Genomic DNA, 25,112 nt, shown 5'->3' with positions numbered 1-25,112 from the left:
TTTTCGTTCGCAGTTTTGTAATATTAATAATATTAGACGAATAATGATATATTTAATAATAAAACTGTTTACTTCTTGTAATAAAATTGATTTGATTTATTTTTTGTTCAATGCAATGTAGTGTCGAATAAATGTTTAACAAAAATGTTTATAAATAAATATTTATAGAGTCTAAACATTGTAGATGTGCACAGTATACAACTCTATTCCAATCATAAATCAAATGAAAATAAACTTTATTCAAGTAGGCTTTTACAAGCCCTTTTGAATCGTCATTTAACAATTAAATGAAGCTACCACCGGTTCGGAAATAAGATTCTACCGAGTAGATCCTGCAAGAGACTCAGTAGTTACTCTTTTTAACCATTAAAAAAATACATTAATCTTAGTTAAATACAAATAAGAGGATAAAAACAAAGTAAACAATTTTGGCAGCAAATTGACGCGATATCATTTGGGAATTTTGGAAGAAAAATTAAAGAGTGAATAAATAGTTAAGTGTAATAATCGAATCAAATTGTGCACCAATAAATAAATAATTTAGACACAAGAAAGATGCATAAGAGGCGAACTTATCGTTAAAATAGCAATCTCTGCTAGGCAATATTGTATTATAAACAAAAATATATGAATCATAAGCTCTAAGTAGTGACAATATAGCTGAGTTATTACCTAAAAGCATAAAATACGTAAATTTTTCTTTTGTTTACCTTGTTTCCTATTGCAGTGGAATAGGTTATAGTTATATATACGTACTAATCTTTGTTATACAATTTAATAAGACTTTTCTTTAAATTACTACTAGTAAACAAAGCTGGAAATTGTTGCTCTTTATCCGTCAAGCCTTAATCTATTCGAGTTGAACATTTCCAATACAATGGAATCTGTAGAACAATACAATGCATCTACCTTCATGCGGACACGTATTGAATACTCATCGTAAAATGTTGAAGAAGCGATTGTTAGGTAAATGCGTCTAATTGTTGTGGGGTCATTGCAATGCGGTCATTGACCTGATATATAATTAACCATAACATCAGATCCTTCAGCAACATACTTAAAATTCACCTGAGGGTAGAACCGAGATGGCCCAGTGGCTAGAACGCGGCATCTTAACCGATAATTGCGAGTTCAAAACCAGGCAAGCACCACTATATATATGTGCTTAATTTGTGTTTATAATTCATTGAAGGAAACATGCATGTGTCTAATTTCGTAGAAATTCTGCCACATGTGTATTACACCAATCCGTATTGGAAAAGCGTGGTGGAATATGTTTCAAGGCTGTTGTTGTTGTTGAGTGTTGAACTATGGTTTTAAGTACTGAAAAATTAAAATTTCATAATAATTCAATTGTATCATATAAATAATAATGTAAATTATACAAAATATATCACAGCTATCTGTGTAATACTGATTTTCTCGCCCATTATTGCAAAATAAGAAACGGGACACTATTTTTTAGTTATAAATCAAACACAAATCAATATCCAATATAGCTATAGCATTACACTTACTTAATGATAGTCAAGATTAGATGGCGCAGTGGTAAGAACGCGTACAGTTTAACCGATGATTGCGGGTTCAAATCAGACCAGTACAACTAAATTGCCATGCTTAATATGTGTATTAATGTCGAGCTCGGCGGTGAAGGGAAACATCGCGAGGAAACCTGCATGTGCTTAATTTTAAAGATTTTTCGAAACATTTGAATTCAAGCCACCGTTGTAAGTGTTACCTGCATTAAAAATTGAATGTATCCTGTATAATAATGATTGGCCTCCCTCAGATATAACAAGTGTCTTTTTATTAATGATAATGTGTTATTGTAACGACCAGGCATTGGTCAAGTAACCAGAAACAATTGTTTGAATATACATTATTTCTGTCCTTACATGCAAATTAATATTAAGGAAGTATGATAAGATCAATAACATATAAACATAATATAAAGGGCTTGAAGTGCATCTTGAATCAGTGTATGTAGCAGGTAAATGTATGTTTCACTTGTCAAAGAGTAGTTAACGCTAACACGTATTAAAAATGATATTTAAGTAAAGTTATTTACATACTTTACCTAAATTAATTTTGTAAGTATCTTGGCCAAACATAGCTACTTAGCCTATTGGTAAAACCGCCACTAGCCAAACAAAATGCATTTAAAGATCTTGGAGCATTTGAATATATATCACCCAAGCGTGAATCTTTCATGTGACAGAATTTTCAACTAATACAAGATTCATAATGATGTTTATCGACATTGGGTTCGACACTGCATGTCCTATCTTTTAATTCTCCTCTATTATTTGTCATCTGGTTGTTCACATCCATCTTTATTATATCCCTCCTATAAACCCTCCATCCATATCCTCTAAGGCCGTTCTTTTCTCTTCCTCCCTCAACGCTTTATTAATATGATTAAAATGCATTTATTCGCAAAGTTAAACATTATATATATTAATGAAAATTTTATAACGTCTGAATTAATGTTTAATCTGTGATAATGGTGTTTTGTTATGTTTTCTCATGGTCGTGGCAAGGAAATAGGAATTGACGGCGAAATATGTCATTTATATGCAGTATAAAACTGTGAGAGTTGCCAGTCTTAATAAGGCTGTTATTTCTTTTATTTATATCTGTTTTTCGTGAAACGAGAGAGACAATTAGGTGATACGTCGCGAATGTCACAATCATCAAGAAAAATCGTCGCAGTGTGAAATTTAGATTATATAATAATCTGCCATTGTTTTAAATTTCCGTGTGACCTCTCATTTTGATTCGCGTCCTTATTTTATTGATGACGTACTACGGTTCTTTTAAATCATATTTCCAGATTTCATTATTATACATCCTTTCATTATTATTATGATTATTTCTTATGTCTATTTTAAATTTTATTACGTATTAAATAAGTTCCAATGAATAAAATAATTTTATCATTTATATAAAATCTCTTGCCTTTAAGGCAGCTTCCTAAGAAATGCATTAAGCTGCTTGGAAAATTAGATAGAATTTCGTAACTCAATAGTGTTTTTTGTTAATTTTATTTTCAAGGTAGATTTTTGTACTTATTGCTCTGATAATATAAAGATACAAAAAGTATATTCATAATGTAACTTAAAGATTAATTATCGATAATGTTAATTGAAAACGTATGTTTAAAAGTTCACCACAATATCCTAAATCGAAAGTACTTTGAAAATTTCGCTCATAATTCATCAGTTCCATTTCACGCAGTCATGATCAGGAACAATTTTAAAGTATGATTCGTATAGTACGTTACCGGATAGGATCTCTACTTTATAATAAAAAATATGGCTCGATTGTAAACTGTTTTTTAAATTTATTTTTAATGTAGCGTTTTATTGGGAGAACTCTATATCTAAATTGCTTGAATTGAATCGTATCATTGAATTCGGCTTTGAAAATGAAAAATGAAAATGAAAAAATGTTTATTAACAAAAAACTTTGGTTTAAGGCTCTGTTTAATCGTTCAGCATAGTTGCAGAATGGCTAAGGCCTCCTCTTCCTTTGTGGAGAAGGATTGCAACATATTACAATACGGTGTTCCAATGTGGGTTGGTAGTATACACAAGCAGAATTTCTATGAAATTAGACATATGCAGGTTGCTTCACGATTTTTTCTTTCACTGCCGAGAACGAGATAAATTATAAACAGAAATTAAGCACATGAATATACAATTGTGCTTGCCGTGGTTTGAACCCGCAATCATGGGCTAAGATGCACAATTTCTAACCTCTGGGCCATCTCGCCTCTTAACGTCCTGTCGACGATAGCGTACTACATTTCAATTCCACATTTTTCACAGTAAGGAGTTTGTATTGTTACATATGAGATCAAATGGAGCGTGATGTTACAGACAGGTGCTTAGGTAATACACCGGAATGCATTAATAGCTGTCCAATCATAGCTTGCGTAAACTATTATGTAGCTTATATTAATTCAGCGTAGTTTAATCTGAACCCTAAACAATTACAAGTAAATGAAAACTCGTCGAAAATACTCATGCCATGAATTCAATACAAAGGAAAATGTATGAATGATGTACGAATATAAGAGACGGCCGTATGGCAAAGATCTTTCCCAGATAATCTCCAAGCAGAGAAACACAAAAAAGAGAGAGCAAGGGTTATAAGAACACTATCTATAAATCTTTCTATATAAAACTTTCTAAGGCTTGACTTATATATGAAATATTTTGTAAATAACTCATTTTATCAGTTATCTGTAAAAAATGTTATTTTGGCATATGTACCATGAATACAGACGTAAGTAATTTAGTAAAAATCGATTATTTTAATTTTTCAAATAGAAAAATCATATTACAATTTTTTATTCAGTTAATATGTATATTTTCAAGTCCCAATTTAGAAACAAATCTTTTTGTTTGTCTTTTTGTCTCAAGTAATTGAATTGTATACCCATACACATCATTTTTACCTTTAATTTTAGACACATGTATAATTTGTAAATGAATTGTTTCTACGGTTATATGATATTGTTGCATTTTAGGTTTATTGTAATTCCATGATAAATTGAACGCGTGTGAAACGCTATGGGATATGAGGTAACGACTCGAACAAATGTTACAAAGCCTTCATTAAAAGAAGAAATTTTAAATTTATATTTCGGTCAGTGAATCCGAATTGCATTTGAACAAGGAAATACAGCTTTCATGTCATCGTTCCACGCAGTCACGACTTGTACAGTAATTACTTATTTTAATTTAGATTTGAATATAAATATATATATAATATTTTCTATGTAAATGTATGTATTACAATATAATTATTTTAATAAGTCTTATTTATAACGTTATTGTGCTTCCATTTTCTTTTCTTGATTTTTTTTTACTAGATTTGATGTTTAATTGGGCGGAAGCCTGTCAAATTCAAAATGTCAGTGTCAAAATTTTGTATTATTAAAAAAAAACATTTTTAATCTGTATTTATGATTAAAATGTTCTACACAATTCGAACACAATAAAGGTTTAAAGTGTATTGGGAGTTGTGTTGTCATCATGTGCATAGCAGATTTGATTAAATTAACAATTGAATCTCATAACGTGATTACATCCGATCTGATAAGGCTACATACACATAATTTAATTGGCAATCAGATCGTGTTGTTTATATTACGAATTAGTTCGAAAGATATATATATATATATATATATATATAATATCTTACATAATTCAAGAAGGCGTCGTCATCTCGTCCGGTTTAATGAAATCATTTTTCTTACAAAATAATCAATTTTGGCTAGAACTTTTCACCATAAGAATTAACATTTGTATTTGACAGACGTTTTTACGTGATTTAATTCGGGTGCATTACTTCTGTTATGTTTCCTGATGATTTAAATATATATTGGTAATAACCGCTGACATATTTGTTGATTAATCTAACCTTAAGTATTACAGGTATACATTAGTGTGCCGCAAAGGTCAGATGGCAATCGCTCTGTATCGAAAATGGTAATCTACAAATTATATGAACTCTATTAGATTCACGTCAAGATTGTCATGTGATGGCAACACATAGCCCATTAATAAATTACAATGTTACCATAAAATTTTAATACATCCTAAAGTTTTATACTAGAATATATTGTTTTGTTATGAGTTATTAGATGTTATATCGTCATTTATCATCTATCGTCATAGATTTGGCTTTTGTATGAAATATAAAGCACTAGAGCTGAGATGGCCCAGTGGTTAGAACGCGTGCATCTTAACCGATGATTTCGGGTTCAAATCCAGGCAAGCACCACTATATATATCCTCTTAATTTGTGTTTATAATTCATCTCGTGCTCGGCGATGAAGGTAAACATCGTGAGGAAACCTGCGTGTGTTTAATTTCATCGAAATTCTGCCACATGTGCATTCCACCAAACCGCATTTGAACAGCGTGTTGGAATATGTTCCATACCCTCTCCTTAATGGAAAAGGAGGCCTTAGCCCAGCAGTGGGAAATTTACGGGCTGTTGCTTTACATTATTTTTTATAAAGCACTATTTAATTATTACATTATTTATGTTTGTTATTATTATTAAGTATTAGTTTTTTTCTTATTTGCTGAAAAAGTTAGTCCAAGGGCTATTTTTTTGGTAGTGGTGCATTAAACTTAATGTTAATAATTCTTAGATATAGCTCACGTTTTAGGAGGTTGATTGTCATGTGTGGTGCAAAAAACTTGTTAATGTATGGTAATATTTCTTAGGTAAAAATAGCCTATGTTCTTCATTGCAGTTCAAGTTTGCCTAATAGAAATTTCATTAAATTCGTTTCTTTAGCTTGGTCGTGAAAAAATGAGACAAACAGACATCAGAGTTACTTTCACCTTATAATATTAGTAAAGAATAATTGCGTCGTTAATGCTATACTAACTTTGGACATCAAGAACGTATGTCCTTTGTGGGTCGCCTAACCTTTAATAAATACTGATATTTTATACAATAGACGAACAGGCGAACAGACACGTGATGATACTGTCTCCAACCTTAAGACCTAATATGTGACTTGTGCCTTTAGTTACATTGGCTGATCCAACCATCAAACCAACAACAACAATACTCTTAGTCCCCACTATGACGGTATATAAAGTTAGGAACACACAACTAAAAGCACTAGTATTGTCAAAATAGAAATTTACTTTATTCAAGTAGGTTTTTACAAGTATTTTTGAATCTTCATTTTACACAACGTAGTTATTACTTCTTATATGTAAATCTACCATCAGTTCGAAAAGTAGGTTCCACCGAGAAGAATCAGCAAGAACCTCAGTAGTTACACATCAACATTTGAAATTCAAATTTAAACGTAATTAATATCAATAATAACAATAACTGTTTGGCCTAAAAAGGAAATATTACAACAAGATACTATATATGTATCTAAATATCAGTTTACAAAATGAGTATGACTATATAATATTACAATTTGTTGTTTATATGTACATAGATACACGTGGTTTGGCACTTAACAAAAAGTAAAACTCAGTAATTATTTGTAATATATTATCCCGCCTGAAAATCAAGAAATATTATGTTCAAATTTTTTAACATCTACATAATCTTGCGTTGAATAATATGTCTCATTTATTACATTATTTTTAACAAACGATATGAATATATGTACATATGAATCGACAAAGTTAGAAATACCTTTGGATATTTATAATAGAAATGAATATGGAGCCCCAAAATAATGTAATGTCAAAATATAATTAATGTACCCATTTGTAATATTCCTATTACATACAATATAAATCACAAAGCATTACAATAATATTGACAGCTTGTATGTTTAATTAACAAATTGATGATTGCAAGTGATCTTTAGAGTTGCTTCATATAAATCCGTATTACAAAGATCCGGTAACGAAACTCATCAATTACATCACCGGGACGTGCGCATGCGCAAGTATCCTGTGGAACTGTGATAAATGTTGACATTTTTATGCCTAGTAATTCTCTTTAATCGGCATTATCTCATTCTTGGTACTTGACCATTAATTATATGAATGGCTGACATTTCGTACAAATATATATATTTTTTAATCCTTTTCAGAATCTTTATGCGAGCGACCCAAGCTGTAATTATTTAATCCATCACAACGTAATGTGCAAGTATCCGATTATTACTTTTTTAAATCGGGCAACCCAATTTTCAAGTATGATATAAAAGTTAATTTCATTACACAATAATGGCTTTAGCTACTTACATTGGTATCAGAGTAATGTATGTAATGTTGTCCAATATTTCATTATTTATTATTATTATACATACATATTTATTATTTAATTTGTTTAGTCTTATTTAACACGCAATTTTTTTTTAATAACATATCTACATATACGTCATATAACTAGTACAGTATGTATTCCATTCCATTATCCTGTATTACTAATGTTTCCGCCAATAATTAAACTTACAACAACAAACAAACATTACATTCTAGATATGTGTTATTTTATACAAACAATCTTTGAACTTCTATTAAATCAGAGTATAAAGTACACACATATCAGTAAAACCTGGCAATTTAATGTATCGTTAATCGTAGAACCCACAAGGATATATCTCAAACAAATTTGCTATTTATGTATACTGTATATATATACATCGACTTGTATCTAAGTGTGGGTAACGCATACACACATATATTCTCATAAACAAATCATTAGATACGAAATTGATAACATTTGTCTTCATTATCATTTAACAAAATTCATAAAAAAAATCAAGTCGTCTACAATTATACTTAGTATGAAATAACAAACATTTCATTAATTTAGAAATGAATTTTCTATAATTTCTTATTTTCTAAACGATATCTCATTTCGTCAACTAACAGTGGATGGAACACGTTACTTTTAAATAATGTATGCTTCAACTTTGTTTCAAGATCGACACGTAATAAAATCCTAAAATTTGCGTATAGTGGATGAAAATCTGATAATATGCATGATCTGAAATATCATCAAAGTTCCACCTGATACTGAGGGAAGTTTTAGCCAAGCAGAGGATTATCTACACACTGTTACAAAGCAATCAGCTATTATTATAATACAACAATAGCCTGTAAATTTCCCATTGCTGGTTCTATCTCCGGCCTCTCTTTTTGACAAGAAGGTTTGGAACATGTTCCACCACGCTGTTCCTACGCGGACTAGTGGAATACACATGTGGCAGAATTTCAATGAAATTAGACACATGCAGTTTGCCTCACGATGTTTTCCTTCACGACCGAGCACGAGAGGAATTGTAAACACAAATTAAGAACATGGATACACAGCGGTGCTTGTTTAGGTTTGAACCCGTAATCATCGGCTAAGAGGCACGTGTTCTAACCACTGGACCATCTCGGCTTTCCATTATTATAATATGAATATGATTATAAGTGAGCAGATTTATAGTATAACGTAATAAATCTTGATAATTAGAACCGACTTTAAAATTATGATCTTTTAATCTGATAATGTTTAATTAAATCGCTGTCAATATTTACAACGTTAATTTTAAATCATATTTTATATGCCCTCCGCACTGAATGACTGAACGCCCTTAGCCTAGACTAGAGATATACGTGAGGTTAAAATCTTATCTCGAAGTAAACGTGGTAATTGTTTAATTTATTAATGTTTAATTACAATACAATTATGTACTTTATTGGAAAGCCTCGTTTTTGATTTCGTTTGAGTAATTTATTGAGTTATTAGAAGCTTCATATTTACCATGTTTTAAATTATTATTATTTGATGGAGTTCGATATTTCGACATTGTCTACGAATGTCTTGTTCGCGAGACGAGTAACAAAAATAACTATCTTAATTTAAAATCTCATATTTTGAAGGTCTATAAATATCAATAACAAGTATTGTATGAAAGATGTATACTCGTATATTTCTTTTAAAGTCTTGATTGAATATAGACAACTCTGGCATATGGACCACCCAGAATGGACCAGAAATATTGATTATTCCATACATCATCAATGAGCCACCAAACTTGGAATCTTTGGGAATATTATGTCCTTCTTTACACTGGCTCACTCAACGATCAAAGCTGAACACAAAAATGTTAAATGTTGCTGTTATGTGATAGAATAAGTGATAATTGGCTGGTATTTGCACTATCACCAAAATGAGGTAATTAAAGCAAGCAGAAGGACCAACATGATGAATAGTAACAAACAATTGACGGTTGTTACCCTATTTTAAGTATGTTATCACGATGCCTAATTATGTATACATACAATATGGTTGTAAATATACAATATACAAACATATAGAACTTGAAGTATTTACATAAAACACATACATAATAAATTATAACTTGACCCTTGCGGATGTAGTTGTGTGTATTGTGTTTGTGTTTTTAATATACTGTTATTCCTCGCAATAAATTACGGTAAAAGGATATTTTAAAGATGGCATCAGTGTCGAGTATCTTAATGATGATTAAAGTCTAAGGAAGTGTCATTCAACAATCGCACAATGAGATATTAACATCGTCAACGAACAAAAATTAAAACAGAAATGGTATACGGTGGTAGCTTCACTTAATTGTAAAATGACGATTCAAAAGTGCTTGTAAAAACCTAATTGAATATAGTTTATTTTGATTTGATTCGATTTAATAACATTGATTTTTTTAGTTTTTGAATATTTAATTAGTATCGGTAAATGAACTATTAAAAATATTATAATACTCTGTTTTGAAATGAAACTGTTGGTAATCTTTATATAAGAATGTCACTTTTACCAATGATTATAATAAGAGTTTTGAAAAGAATAACGATTTTAATTTTTATCGTAAACATTTTTGTTTTTCAATTAGTTAAACTTAAAAGATCTAAATAATATAATATGTACATTTATTATATGTAAAAAAATATTGAAAATAAAAATTTATGAAATACAATATACTTAGTTTGAAAATAAATTCGAAAAAACATAAAGAAAAAAAGCTAAACAACATAAACACTCGAAAAATGGCACGAACCTAATATTAATAATAGTCTACGAAGAGACTATTATTAATAATTGAAACACAACAAACGATGCGCCTTCCGAAGATGTTTGTTCTGAGGTCTTCATAAACGATCAAGCTCGCTGTGCGGAAGTAGTGTATTATCCAGCGAGTTTATGATGCGAATAATTTAGGCTTTTAATACATGAGTAAACATCTTATATATATTTATTAATAAACCATCCCAAAAAATCGTTGTACTTTTTCATTTTTTTGATAGAACATTTTGTATATGTCACCGTAAGATTACAAAATTCGTTAGATTACAATCTGACGAGATAGATTCTAATCTGTCGAAATCATCGATAGATTACAATATAACGAAAAATAATAAGTTAAATTGCAATCATAATTTATAGTTCACAATATTTCGACAGTTTACAATCTATCCCGTCAGATTGTAATCTAACGAATTTTGTAATCTTACGGTGACATAATATATATCCTAATGCTGGGATTAGACCTTCATTTAAGAAGATTTGTAGCCTAGTACCGAAATTCAATGCAATAGATTACTTCAGCAAATTTCCATTGAATAGATGAATGTTCTTTCAGGATGTACTTCACTGCGCAGAACAAAAGAACAAATCATATGTACAGTCGGGATAAGAAAAGGTTTGTCATCTTAAGATCTATTTTCGTGTGCTCATTATGGGCGATAATCTGTTTTACCAATCGAGAATTACATATTGAGTCGCAATGATTTGATGTACAGATTCAAAAGGTACTAAGAGTTTAAGACTTGATAAAGGAATGAATTTGAAAACTGACGAAGGTTTTCTTACCCTGACTGTACATTTGTAATACTAAACGATACTTAACTGAGGTTGAACCTGCAATCTTTGCTTCTGTTTTTTTCTTCGGACAGGTAAATGACCTCTTGATAAATCGCCTCCTCTCATTAACAACGGAAGGAGCTTCATTCTCACTAACGCGTCTTTAATCCTGAGGTTTTAGAAGATCTTATGTGCTTCATTACGGAAAGACAAAATATACTTTAATCTTTTCGATTTTAATATAATTTTACAAGTTTTGGTCGTAGTAAATCTGGTTATTTAAAACGCTATGCGAGTTTATTGCCGTTTCTTCTCATTCTATGAATGCAATCTTAGCCTAAAACACGCTCTGATTGGCAATTGTGACAACGAACCAAGTACTACCAATATACATATTTATATGTTTGTATTGATTTTGTGTGTAATGTATATTATTTAAGTAGTAACTACTTGATTTTCAAGAAGAAAATTGTACGTGTTTGTATACACATAAATACTTTTTTTTCGAATTTATATTATATTATTTGTTTTAAATTAAAATCAAATTGTGATATTAATTATTTATCTGCGAGAACGAATTGTGTAAATATAACAAACTGTTTTACAATCCGTGTTTTGATCGTTGAATCTTCATAAGGTAATAAGTTCTAAGAATAATCTTAGAACTTATTACCTTATGAAGATTCCATGATTGCGATTAAAATGTTGTTTTAATACGTTATTACAGGGAAATAATTTTATTTATTATTAAGAAGAAATACATATATGTATACTTTCAAATATATAACTAGTTTTCTATATTTTACTTGGTAGTAGGGATTTGGGCAAGCCCATCTGGGTGTCACCATATGTATATTCCGCCATTAAGCAACAGTACCCAGTATTGTTTTATTCGTGTTTAAAATGTGAGTGAGCCAGTGTAACTACAGGCACAAGGGACATACCACCTTAGTGCCTAAAGTGGTGAGATATTGCCGATGTAAGGAATCGTTATTATTTATTACAGCGTCATTGTTTATAGGCATCGGTTACCACTTACCATCGGGTGGTTCATAGGCTTATCCGCCTACTATCATAAAAAAAATTAAGTATTTAAGACAAGGTACTCAGTGTAAATCCATTCCATATATTGATTCATCTCATTTGATTATAATTAAGCACACATTGCTTACAGAACACGCACATACAAACACATAACTATAAAGAAAACGTTGTCATTGTAAAAAACATACATTTGCTACTCGTCTGCTAATATCGTATAAACGTAGAGAAATTAATAATTAACTATAGGAAATGTTTCCGGTTCACAAGGTAACAAAAAGACGTACAATCGCTTCCGAGAGGAGATAAATAAGATGTAAACATCTGTTATGTCAAAGGTAATATAAATAAATTGTCTCTGGCGAATCCGACATTGTCGATGCTTTTAAAATAAACATTTGTTTTTTTTTATTTGTTTACATCTATGATGAACAGTTATTTTTATGCCAGTTATGAATATTGAAGCTTAAGATTAAATACTTCTTTGATGTATTGTTTAAAAAATGCATCACATAAGCAACTTCCTGTTTAAAAATATTTTAATATGTATACGTAGATTTATGATACACATGACATATAAAAAGAAGCGTATTATTTTAATCATTAATTATCAATAATTTACTAAATATCGATTGCTTAGCATTTATATGGTCAGGTTTAAAGGGTGAGTGAGTTATTGTAACCAACAAAGGAATATTCTTTCTTAATTCCCAGGGTTGGCAACATTGGCGATGTAAAGAATTGATAATATTTGTAATAGCGCCAATATCATTGTATTTTTGTGACTATATAACAATTGCAGAATTAATATTATTTTCAAACGTTTTATTTTAAAATATATTTAATTCTGCAATTGTTATATAAATACTAATATTACCAACTGTATCTTAGAAGGACAAATAACTTGCTTTGAAATTTCATCATAAAATTAAAACATTTTTTCTCAACAATTATCACTTATATTAGGTAGACTTGCTTAACATTGTAATAGGTGTTTATTTATATTTAAAAAAAAATTAATGAAATGTGTGCTTTGAATGTAACAATAAATTAGTTATTATATAAGATGCTTTACAAGTAATAAGATATTTTTGTTATTACTTTAAAACTTGTTTAGAAGTGTATTTGTTTTTATGACGATTTTGTGCTAATAAACTGCACTAAAATGTTGATCAGACGTCTTAATGTGGGTGAGAAGAGAAGAGTAAAGACAAAAAAATTAACAATTTTTATATAAAAACTTTTTTTTAAATATAACTTGAGGCCTTATGTGATGCGCTTCATGAATAAACAGATCTAATGTTTTTAGTGTAACTTCAATTTTACTTTCTTGCTCTCAATTAAGGGTAACCATCTATCCCAATTTCCTAGGATCTTTCAGACTGACTTCTTTGAGACTAAGATAATACAATAACAAGAAATATATAATCAAATTTCATTTCAATAAAAATCTGTGTGTTTATAATATTATTGTCATAAAAGATTTATAATCCCTATCTGGATACTTTTAGTATATTTATTTTTAATACTACAAAACAAAAACTGTGAACTAGTGATCATTATTTTTGGAAGGTATTTAAGCATTTTTGCCCCGTACATTTAATGGTAAATAAGTATTCCTGTAGACACTAGTACCGCAATCATCAAACCAAAACTGACCAACCACAAGATCTCAGATGTTCTATCGTAGGCAATTAAAATTTCATTTTTAAGTACAAAAACAGTAAAATAATAATTGATGCTTAACGACACTTCTTAGTGGATTGACTTTGTCCTGGATTTATGATTAAAACTGGTAACCACGTTTCAGTTCCGCCAGAGTTGTGATGACGTTTCAATCAACTCGTCCGAATGTATAAATTTCATAGTTTGGTCAATATCTAGGCTTCGCGTGTTAAAACGTATGTAGAACCTAAATTATTTCGTCTGACCGATCGTGTCGACCTAGTTCTGTGCGATTATGGTCACGCCCGCCGGTTCACGCGAACCACGTAATCTTTCATCTGTTGCATTGTGGGTTACGTTTTTATTGATTTATCTTTTAAATGTTTTTATTATTGCATTAACTAATAATTGGATAGTGCGCTGCTGTAATATACAATATACTGCTATTGTATTGATATGAATATCGTAATATTACGTTTTAGCGGTACTAGTCACAAATTATATATAGTATGTCTATTCCAACGGCAGGAAGAGTTAGGAGAACTAAACAACTTTGACCTTGAATTGAGATGATATCATTGGTCGAGATGTATATGTGTTTTTGATTTGTAATTAAAAGGCGTTTTGAATGTTGTTTAATTTTTTTCGAAATTATGTCAGTCAAATTGAAAGTGGTACTATTAAATGGTGGAAGGTATGTAATATGGATTATATATGTTAATTTTTACTTCTCTTTCCAATGGGATTTACTACTGCTTTACATATGAGATAGTATTATATTAAGAGGAATAAATGATTATATGTTCCTTATTTCTTTTCACATAAATCGCGTAAGAAATAATTCTAACAATATTTATGGCGAACGGAAAGAAGCTTCGCGTATCTTTTTTTTTAAATAAAATTAGCAATGCTCTATCATAAGAAATTGATAATATTCCTATTGAAGCCTTAAGCTTGTGTTATGTCTGGGGATGACAATAACCCAAGGACCTGCGCCTTCAATTGATCCTGTGACTTATTACTTCGGTACTAACCATTGCAACTATTAAACTATAAAAACCTTTGCGCTGTCCACGCCCCAATTTATAATATATAGTAATTGCACAGCATTTGGTTTTACTTTCTTTCTCCAAGCAACGAATCAACGGATGAAATAATGCTGGAAAATATTTTAATAATTTTTAAAACGACGTAAATGCAACATGGGATTGAAATACCTTTTTAAAAATACCCTCAACGATGACTTAAGTGTTGTAATGAAAATCGTTTCTTTGTCTGCGCACGCGTCGCGTGTTCAACATTAACTATGAATTTTAAAAAGTTCGACATGATTGTTATTATTATTAACTGTTCCGGTTTCACTTATTGTAGTTATCGTGTATCGTTCGACGTGTTTTGAAAACGATACAGCTTATTTATTTATATCAATATTAATTAAAAATTCAAATAGTTTCGGGTGAAAATTAAGGTTCTATTTTAGATTTTTTTTCATTTACAAGTGGGAATATTGTACAGTAATCTAGTTCGGGTGACATTTATTTATTTCATCTCTAAATAATATATAAGACTTCTATTTCTTCTTTAACGAATAAAAAAAGAAAATTGTTGAATTATGTGAACCCGTTGAAGTCTTTTCAATATGGCGATTGCTTGGTTGACATTACTCATATTTCTTTGTATCGATAACTTTTAATTTTTTTTAATTCGAACTTTAGTGCAAGTCTATTTATAATTGTTATTTATAATTCATGCTATATTGTATCAATCTATCAAATATTCTATTTCTAATATATTGCATTCCAATATTAACGACACAAGACGAATCAGGCTTTAAGTTAAGTCAAATTTGATTGCAACGATTAAATGTTTAACGTTTCAAAACGAAAAGTGACTAATTCGAAAAACTTATTAGAAAAATAGGTTTTCAAACCTGGTATTCACATATTACCCTGTATTCTAGGGGGGAGGAATAATGACAACTGTAGTTCGAGATATAAGATTAAAAGCCGTTGAATCCATTAAACCTCATTGATAAACTATTCTCATCACGTTATAGATTTATTCACTCACAAAGGCGCGACTCTCCGAGTTAAATTATCGGCATCCATTGAGTGACGTTTGTGCTTTCAAGATATCTTAGTATGCGTGAGATGATTAAAACAAAAGTAGAGACCGCAAAAAAAGTACAAATTAGATTATATGATTCGCTTTGTTTTTATGTTTTACTTGTAGCTTTACGTGGAAGAGCTTTTATTATTATCATTAGTGTTTACTTGGTGGTAGGGCTTTGTGCAAGCCCGTCTGGGTAGGTACCACCCACTCATCAGTTATTCTACCGCCAAATAACAGTACTCAGTATTGTTGTGTTCCGGTTTGAAGGGTGAGTGAGCCAGTGTAACTATAGGCACAAGGGACATAACATCTTAGTTCCGAAGGTTGGTGGCACATTGACGATGTAAGGAATAGTTAATATTTCTTACAGCGTCATTGTCTATGGGTGATGGTGACCACTGACCATCAGGTGGCCCATATGCTCGTCCGCCAACCTATATCATAAAAAAAGGGTCCTGCATAACCAACATATAAAAATCTATGCTATTTTTTATATAGAGATTCATTATTATTAAAAATAATATTTGATGACAGTTACGGATTTATTATATGAATATTTTTACACACCTTCATTTTGATTGTTAACGTTATTCATATTATAAGTAATAAAACCTCTATCTGAATATTATATTTCACATTATAATAACTAATAAACAATAAAAAAACTAAAAACATATCAAATGGCTATATTAATTACGAAGCCAAGGATTGGCAAACTGTTATTGTATACTTTATACTATCTCAAATACATTCGTTGAATTACGTTTAGTAAAAATCAAACGCCTATTCTGATTCTGTAGATAATTTTCAACTAGACAAAAAATATAAGACTAGTAGTAATGGTTTGAGCTTCGCTATCATCTTGGGGTAGATTTTTACCAAAAATAGTGACTGAGACTGTGGAAATGTTCTAAACCTACTCCTCAAAAGGAGAGGCCTTAGCCCAACAGTGGGAAATTCACAGGCCTTTATTGAGCCAGTGTAATTATAACCACAAGGGATTGTTAGATACCGCGACACTTATTGTTTTATTACTTGCTAATGTCTATATGTAGAGTTGCTTGATCGCTGTATACACAGAGTGTATCTCGCCTTATTAAGAAAAGGGCATGTATTAACTCTATCTCAAACTAACTCTTATATTTAAAACCGTAACTAAGTTAGCGTTGCAAGTGGTTGATGATGGTTTGACCTACAGAGATATACTTAGCAGACCCACTGACTGCAGGCGGCCGAAGCAGATAAAAGTAATTAGGTTAAGTCCAATGAAATGGAACAATCAAATTAGTAATACTCTCAAACTTTTTTCGTCAACTCTTTCTTTTATGAATAATGGAGGCATTCAATTTAAATACTGCCAGATTCTTGCTTTTGACCTTATCTATGCAGATAATTTTACCAGTTTATTAATTATAAATATTTATTTTTAGAGTTTTATAATTGTTAATTTTGTCTGTATTAAGCCTTAATCTGTATTTGTCTAAGTTTGTTCTAGCTTAAGTTTTTATTATTAATTTAAGAGTGCATTAATTTTTATTTAATTCTATAGTGATATATTTTGATTGCATTGTTTTTGTGAATATCCTGACGGCGTTTCAAGTAAATAAAATAAAATTAAAAAAAAACTATATTTTATTGTGACCGTTAACATTAAATGAATGAAACTTAAATACGAACAATATATCATCTATTTTATAATGCAATATTAGATACGATTAAACTAATTCAATAATTTCAACATTAATGCAATGTACGCAATAGTTGTATACAATATACAATTGTTGTTTATGTGCAAACGTTTTATACGGACTGTCGTCATGTTTACCGCAGTTATATTATTTCTTACTAGAGACACGCCCTGGCTTTGCACGCGTGCGTTACTGAAACGAAATATACAATTTAATTTATTTATTATATATTATATACAAAAACATTCCTCTATCTATTAAAAACATGCATCAATAACCGTTGCGTAATTTCAAAGTTGTAAGCATATATATAGACAAAAAGTGGTGAGCGATTTTTTTTTAATATGTAATGATGATGATATGATGATATAGAATTTGTAACGAATATAATGTAATTAAATTTAAAATACTTTTCAAACAGATTACACATGGGATTTGAATGTAAGGCTTTCATGCCTGTTATTTCTCTGAAGTATTTTCGAATTGCTATCCTATCGATTTGTGAAAGAAGAAGAATAGAGTTTACCGTATTTACGAGCTCTCTTACGTGTGCGCATGCGCTGTTCGTTTAATGCTTATATGATCTCAGAACTACAACAGGGAAAGAAAGAGATAAAAAATATGAGAGACATTTTTATTACTTGCAGAGTTCATGACATTGATAAGTCTTATGAATTCATAATGTAACTTATAACATATCAGAATTTATATGTTATAAAATGTCATAAATGTGTCACTTTGTAAAATTAACGGTGACGGACAGGGACAATGACTCTGTAGATATATCAGATATATCTTCTCGAACGATCTTTTAATAGAATTTCATTATATTTCGTTATGGTATTTGAAAACGTCAAATAAAATTTTGTATTAATTTATTGTTTCAAATCAAAAGTAGGTAAACTTAATTATCTGTTTGAGTGGTTATATTTATAAGATACACCAAATTAAAGCTCGGATTGTTTGAAACCTTAGGGGTGACTCGTATGCCGTCACGGCGAACGATATGACGCTCTTTCATGCCGTCATGCCTTCTCTCTGCCACCGCTCTCTACACCTTTGTGTATCTGTATATAATATACGATTTGTTATATCATATTATGAAAAAAGAAAAGAGTTAATATATTTTTTCACTAAGTGTCTTAGTGATTTCAGTTTTTTTTTATCCCTATTATCCATTCTGGCAGGGATATAAAATTAGCGATAGATTAAGAAGGGGCAAAGTGGCCTATAAGTCTTAAGGTTGATTATTTTTTGCGATATTTATGTATGTTAATGTAGAGGGGGATATTTCTTTAAGGCAATGCCGTGTTCCGCCAGCGTGGTGGAATATATTCCAAACCCTCTCCTTAACGGAAGAGGAGGCCTTATCCCAGCTGTGGGAAATTTACGGGCTGTTACTTTACTTTACATTATTATTTTATTAACAATATATTATGAATTATTCACAATAAATGTGTCGTTATTACGGTTAAAATGGACTCCAGTGAATAATATAATAACACGAAAAGAACAATGGATGATTAAATTAAAGTAAAATTACGAAATCACGAAATATATAACGTATACTTTGTTCATATGTGTTTTATAGTCGTAAATTTCGAAACAGGAAAAGATGACTAGGTACCGTTTTCAAAATAAAATAATAAAAAAAAAAATCACCCGCCCCACTCTCGAAGCGCGAATGTTTATTCCGTGGGGAAGCGTGCGCGCGCCTCAGTCGCCCATTCGACGCCGTATGCGCAGTCCGCGTCGCGTGGCAAGAGTTTTCCAACTACGGAAAAATTGTGTCGCGAGTGTCGGACACAACGCACGATCGTCCTTCACCTTACCTGTGCCAGACTGTGTCCCTCTGACTCTGTGTTAATATGGATTGTGTGTATGGCTTTTAAGTGTAAACGTTGTGATTTTCTTTACGGCAGCGCCCCTGGTCCACCCTTCTGCTGCTAACTTCCTTAACACGTAAGTAACTTAAATAGTACCTAAATGAAAGGAACGTTATTACACTCGATAGAGACGGCCTTTAACTTTTACTATAGCTGATTACTTTTAAAATGGATCGGCGTTTGTTTCACTTAAAATATAACCTGACTAATTTCAGTAGTTCGAGCAATGTATTAAATATTTTTATAGTGTTGCGTGTATTCTTTAATTTGTCATGTAATATTATCCTTATAAAAACAATGATAGTTGTGTATTGTGTAATAGTATTGTGCAAGTGTGTTTTGAAACTGAAAGTATTGCGAGAACGCCGAAATATCTGAGAGGCGTCAGAGGCGCTAATGGGTCGTTTTATTAGAATATTGGCAAGAAATTATTTTATTTACCAGTTTTGCCAATAGAAAATTCTTGTTTTTTTGATGAATTGATTCATTACAAGAATTATTTGAATATTTTTTCATTAATGTTCATATTTATTTTTATTAGTATTTTTTATTTCGCGTACATATATTTTAAAATATTATTTTTGAGAATGCCTTGTAAAATTCCTGAAATATTTTGTATTAAATTCTATAAGTAATATATAATAATAAAAAATTAAATTGATTTTAAATTATAAATTAGCTATTGAAATTTTCACCATCATAACTTTATATAATGATAACGATAAAATGAAACAAACTATTTTTATAATATATACTAAGTTTTAAAAATAAATATTCTCTTTTTTTTTCAAGAAGATTTGTATATTAATTTTAATACGAGATGTCGTCGATACTTATTATAATATCGATTTGCGACTTGACAAACCAGTAACACCACCTTTGAACTATAAAGGTCCCAATAAACTATACGTGTCGATATTTTTTATCACATGAAATATTACAAGATTAAAGTATATTTATAAGAAGTTAACAACACTATGGAGAAAAAAAAAAGAAACGACGACACGTTAATTCCAAATTTAAAAATGTTTATTCTTTTCTTAGTATTTTTTTTTCTGGAATTATGTTTTTAGACAAAAGTGTCGACTAGGGTTAATTCTAAATTTAAAAAGTGTTGTTTTTGTTTTTTTTATTCGTATCGAAGCTCAAAGAGGCAATAAAATAACATATAAGGAGGTAAAAGGTTTAATGCAATTCACGTCTATCGAACATGGAAAACATTACGATAACTATTAAATTAAGAGTCTCTTTGACAGATCAAGTATTAAAACAAGTTTTTTGTTATTCCATCGGTGATATTTGCAAGTTTGCGTTAAAAAAAATAACTACATATGTTAATAATTGTTAATTTTCTAAAACGTATATTTTTAGGATCAAACGTCAGCGATTCGGATTGTTTTTGTTTAGAAATAGATTCAGTGACATTTATATTATTATAATCCATGTATTGCCTCTTGCACAAACAAAAAAAAAATTGCCATATAATAAACATTTTGTAGTATGGCAATAAATTTGTTTTTTTTTTTAAATTGTTTGTCAAAATCTTTGGTAAGAATTAATCGATTTGTAAGCTATATAGTCTACAGTGACCCTTAAGCGAAAAGCGCTTTTTTTCTGACGCTATGTGCTTATATAAATATTTGAGAGCGTCGCCGGGCGTCATGCGGATTTTACTTGTTTGGTTTCTGCCGTTACATCATCCTTAATGGGGTATAAATAATATTTTAACTTCTCACGTAATTAATAAGTCTGTGGGACAGTCAAGCTACCTATTTAAAAGATCATTTTCTGAGTGATTTCTTGTAATATTTTTTTAGATTTTTTGTCATAGATAATTAAAAATTGTTGACGTTTTTGATATTGTTTTTTTTAATCTATAATCGTTTTATTGCAGAGCTAGCAAAGAAAAGCAGTAGCTTTGTTGGGGTGTTGGTTGCAATTTATCACTGGTTATAAAATAGTTCATAATAGTGTTTTCTTTTAATTTTATGTTAATATTCTTAATTTAAAATTTCATACACAGATTAAACAACCCATAGATATATTTTTTTATCAATTTTTATTTAAATAATGTATTGATATTACCTTATAATAAGAAGTTACATTTTTAATTTCATTTATATATATGTTAACAACTACGAGAAGTTTACTTTAAAATTTATCATGATAAAAAGTTCTTGTACCGTCAATATGAAAATGAAAAATCTTATTTTTAAATTATTATAACTGACTATTAGCGAATTATGAAAGGTAAAATATCTAATCTAAATATCATAATCTAATGTATTATAGAAAACCTGACAGCCAGTTAATATATTAACGCTGGGCAAAGGTTGGGTAACCTATTTGAAGAAGTTTGGTGCTTACCACTATCTGTTCTAATGCCAGTAGGTTACATGTCACACGTTCTCAACCAACACTTTATTTTAAAGTAATTTAATTAATGTTAATTATTCTCACATGTTGAAATACATAAGTCGATCTTACGAATTATTTGCACTTGCGTAATGTAATTAATGTTTTATATAAACAATTTATATTGTTGTAGGCTTTATTATGTAAACAGTAACAAATGTCTACCCTGCCTTACTAGCGCCATTTATATTCACCGATTTGTGACACTTCAAAATAAACTATTATTTTTGCATGTTTTTTTATGGCACTTATATCTAGTGAATGAATCAAGATGATGGAACTATTTTCGACACTGACATAATTAATTAACACTCTTACGAACGAAATAGCTTACGGGAGAAATCATTTGTTTTTTGCTTAGTCGATTTTCTAGTGATTAGAGTAACAGTAGATTATGTTCTTTTTTTGAATTTTACACGACTAGCTGTTGCCCATGGCTTCACTCGCGTTTCTATGGTTGATTATCATATATTAGGCAAAAAAGTAGTCTATATCCTTTCTTGGAGATCAAGCTTGCTTCACACAAATTCTCATCAAATTCGCTTCAGCGGTTTGGTCTTGAAACTGAGACAGACAGAGTTACTTTCACATTTATAATATTAGTATATATATAGTATAAAATATTTTATAACATATGTCCTCCTGACCTCTTTCGGTCACAGCGGTTAATCTCGAGAGACTATTACATCATGTTATAAAGCATTACTGTGAACGTAAGTACCGATGCCATAATTCCCTCATCATAATCCGATGGGACTATTCTAGACGACTGGATTTAGTTCAGGTGCAGAATATACAGTTTAACTCATTTTCCGACAGCTGACAACTGTTATAATTGGGATTGCTACTGAGATTATTTTGCATAGAAAAATTGACTATACATTTTGCTACCCTGACACGGCGTTTTGAATATAAATATATGTAGTCGTACATACCTATACACCATGTATCATACCTATGTACAGTCAGAGTAAGAAAACCTTTGTCACTTTTCAAACTAATTCCTTTATCATGTCTTAAACTTTTAGTACCTTTTGAGTCTAAACATCAAATCATTGCGACGTAATATATCATTATCAATCGGTAAATCAGATTATCACTCATAATGAGGACACGAAAATAGATCTTAAGGTGACGAACCTTTTCTTACCCCGACTATATACAGTCACTACTCACCATTAGTACTCTTAGATCTTTTAAAAGACGCGACGAATTTTAATGATGAAATGAAATGAAAAGAAAGAAACCAGCACGGAGCCAACGAACATGATAATATCAACATACTGCCTGAAAAAGGAATCATTATAAGCTTTTAAAAACTTTAAATTTGAATATAGAACATGTGTATATTATATTATATAAGAATATAAAATTCCTTTTACAATTAAATGTTGTTTGGTCAAAATGAGGAATAATATATTTAAATATTTGTATATTCAAATTTTGCGATCGATATATTGATTACCGAATGTGTATCTTCTCCGTGATGTACAATTTGTATAATTATATAATATGCTCAGCAGATATACGTTTCTATTTGAATGCCTGTCCATAAATTGTAAAATGTTAATTATTTATCCAAGCCTCTAGTAGTAATAATTCTATTAAGATTATCAGTTTTAAAGTTTATTCGTTTCACATTTAAACAAGAATCTTGTCGTTTTATTGAACAGACGACATATCTATACTCTATATTATAATAATATAAAACTAAAGAGTTTGTTTGATTGATTGATTGAATTATTTTAGTGTTAAATAGTCCATTGATTGAGGAAGGCTGTAGGCTATATACTATCAAATGAGAGTTTGTTTGTTTGATTGATTGAATGCTCTAATCACAGGAACTACTGGTCCAATTAGAAGAATTATTTCAGTATTAAATAGCCCATTAATTGAGGAAGGCTATATACCATCATGTTTCGACCAATAGAAGCAATATTATGTATGATATAATCTGTAATATAGCTGATAGTCCGGACGAGTAGTTAGTTGCATAAATAAATAATTATTCAAACGAAAAAACTTTTCAACAAGCTCATTAATTAATGCTTATTTGATTTGTAATTCAACTAATTTAATATTAGCTGTTGTGGTGTCGCCAGTGTAAAAAAAGTGTGCAAAATTCTAGCTTAATTATTTTATTTGTGTACAACTGGCCTATAGTTCACTTGGGAGGATTAACCCACGCATAATAACGTCACATACTTATATAAAAATTTTCAATACATGAAATCATTAATTTAACTTTTTAATATGGAAAGCCTACTCATTCCTTAAAGGGAGTTACCGTCTTACAAATGTTCCTGGGCGGTGGTGGTCACTTTTCATAAGTCTATCAGTAGCTATATATGTATACCTGCTAGTTTACCATAAAAATAATAATAAAAACACACTTTAAAAGGAAAATGAATTTAGCTAAATAAACAACAAAGTGTAAAATATTACAAAATTAATATTACAATATAAAATTAAAATTAGATTTGTTCTTTATAATTTATCTTAGAATTTCGAAATTCGATTTAAACTTTTTTTTCTGTTTTGTCTCCAGCCAATCAATATTAAGTTAAATAACGTCTAAGTAAGGTATATGATATTATTTATCTACTAACTTAATCTTAAAAACTTTTTTGTATCATTGGCATAAAATTAACACACCTGTGCCTTATGGTATTAATAAAAAAAATTATAGCAAAAACGGATAATGGTTTGACATTAATAATGTTCTCTGACACTGACTGAATCAGTGTTTGTAATAGAATAAATAATATTTATGTATAACTCATATATGTCACTGTAACATTTATCTAATGAAGATAAGAGATCGCTTTATGTTCCGAAATTAAAAACGGATTTCTTTAGTTTAGTGGGCGATCTTCTATCTATACATATAATAAAAATGGTGTGTCTGTTTGTAATATTAAAATAGCCCTATTTTACTCGACGCATATGTATGTATACACGGTACATATAC

General features: G+C 30.0%; 1 protein-coding gene across 6 annotated transcripts in view; it reads left to right on the top strand.

The window, feature by feature from the left end:
- The first annotated feature begins 19,548 nt into the window (after positions 1 to 19,548).
- LOC124539958 overlaps positions 19,549 to 25,112 on the top strand; it is a 140,465-nt gene continuing 134,901 nt past the window's right edge. For 4 of the 6 annotated variants that reach the window (XM_047117327.1, XM_047117326.1, XM_047117329.1 and 1 more), the window contains exon 1: positions 19,549 to 19,802. The gene's annotated coding sequence lies outside the window, so the exon portion shown is untranslated. The remainder of the gene's footprint in view (positions 19,803 to 25,112) is intronic. The other 2 variants (XM_047117331.1, XM_047117330.1) reach the window with 1 other exon arrangement.

The sequence above is a fragment of the Vanessa cardui genome, chromosome 24, assembly GCF_905220365.1.
Source record: "Vanessa cardui chromosome 24, ilVanCard2.1, whole genome shotgun sequence".
NCBI lineage: Eukaryota > Metazoa > Arthropoda > Insecta > Lepidoptera > Nymphalidae > Vanessa > Vanessa cardui.
Note: the sequence above shows the minus strand (reverse complement) of the source record. Positions and strands in the feature narration are given on the sequence as shown.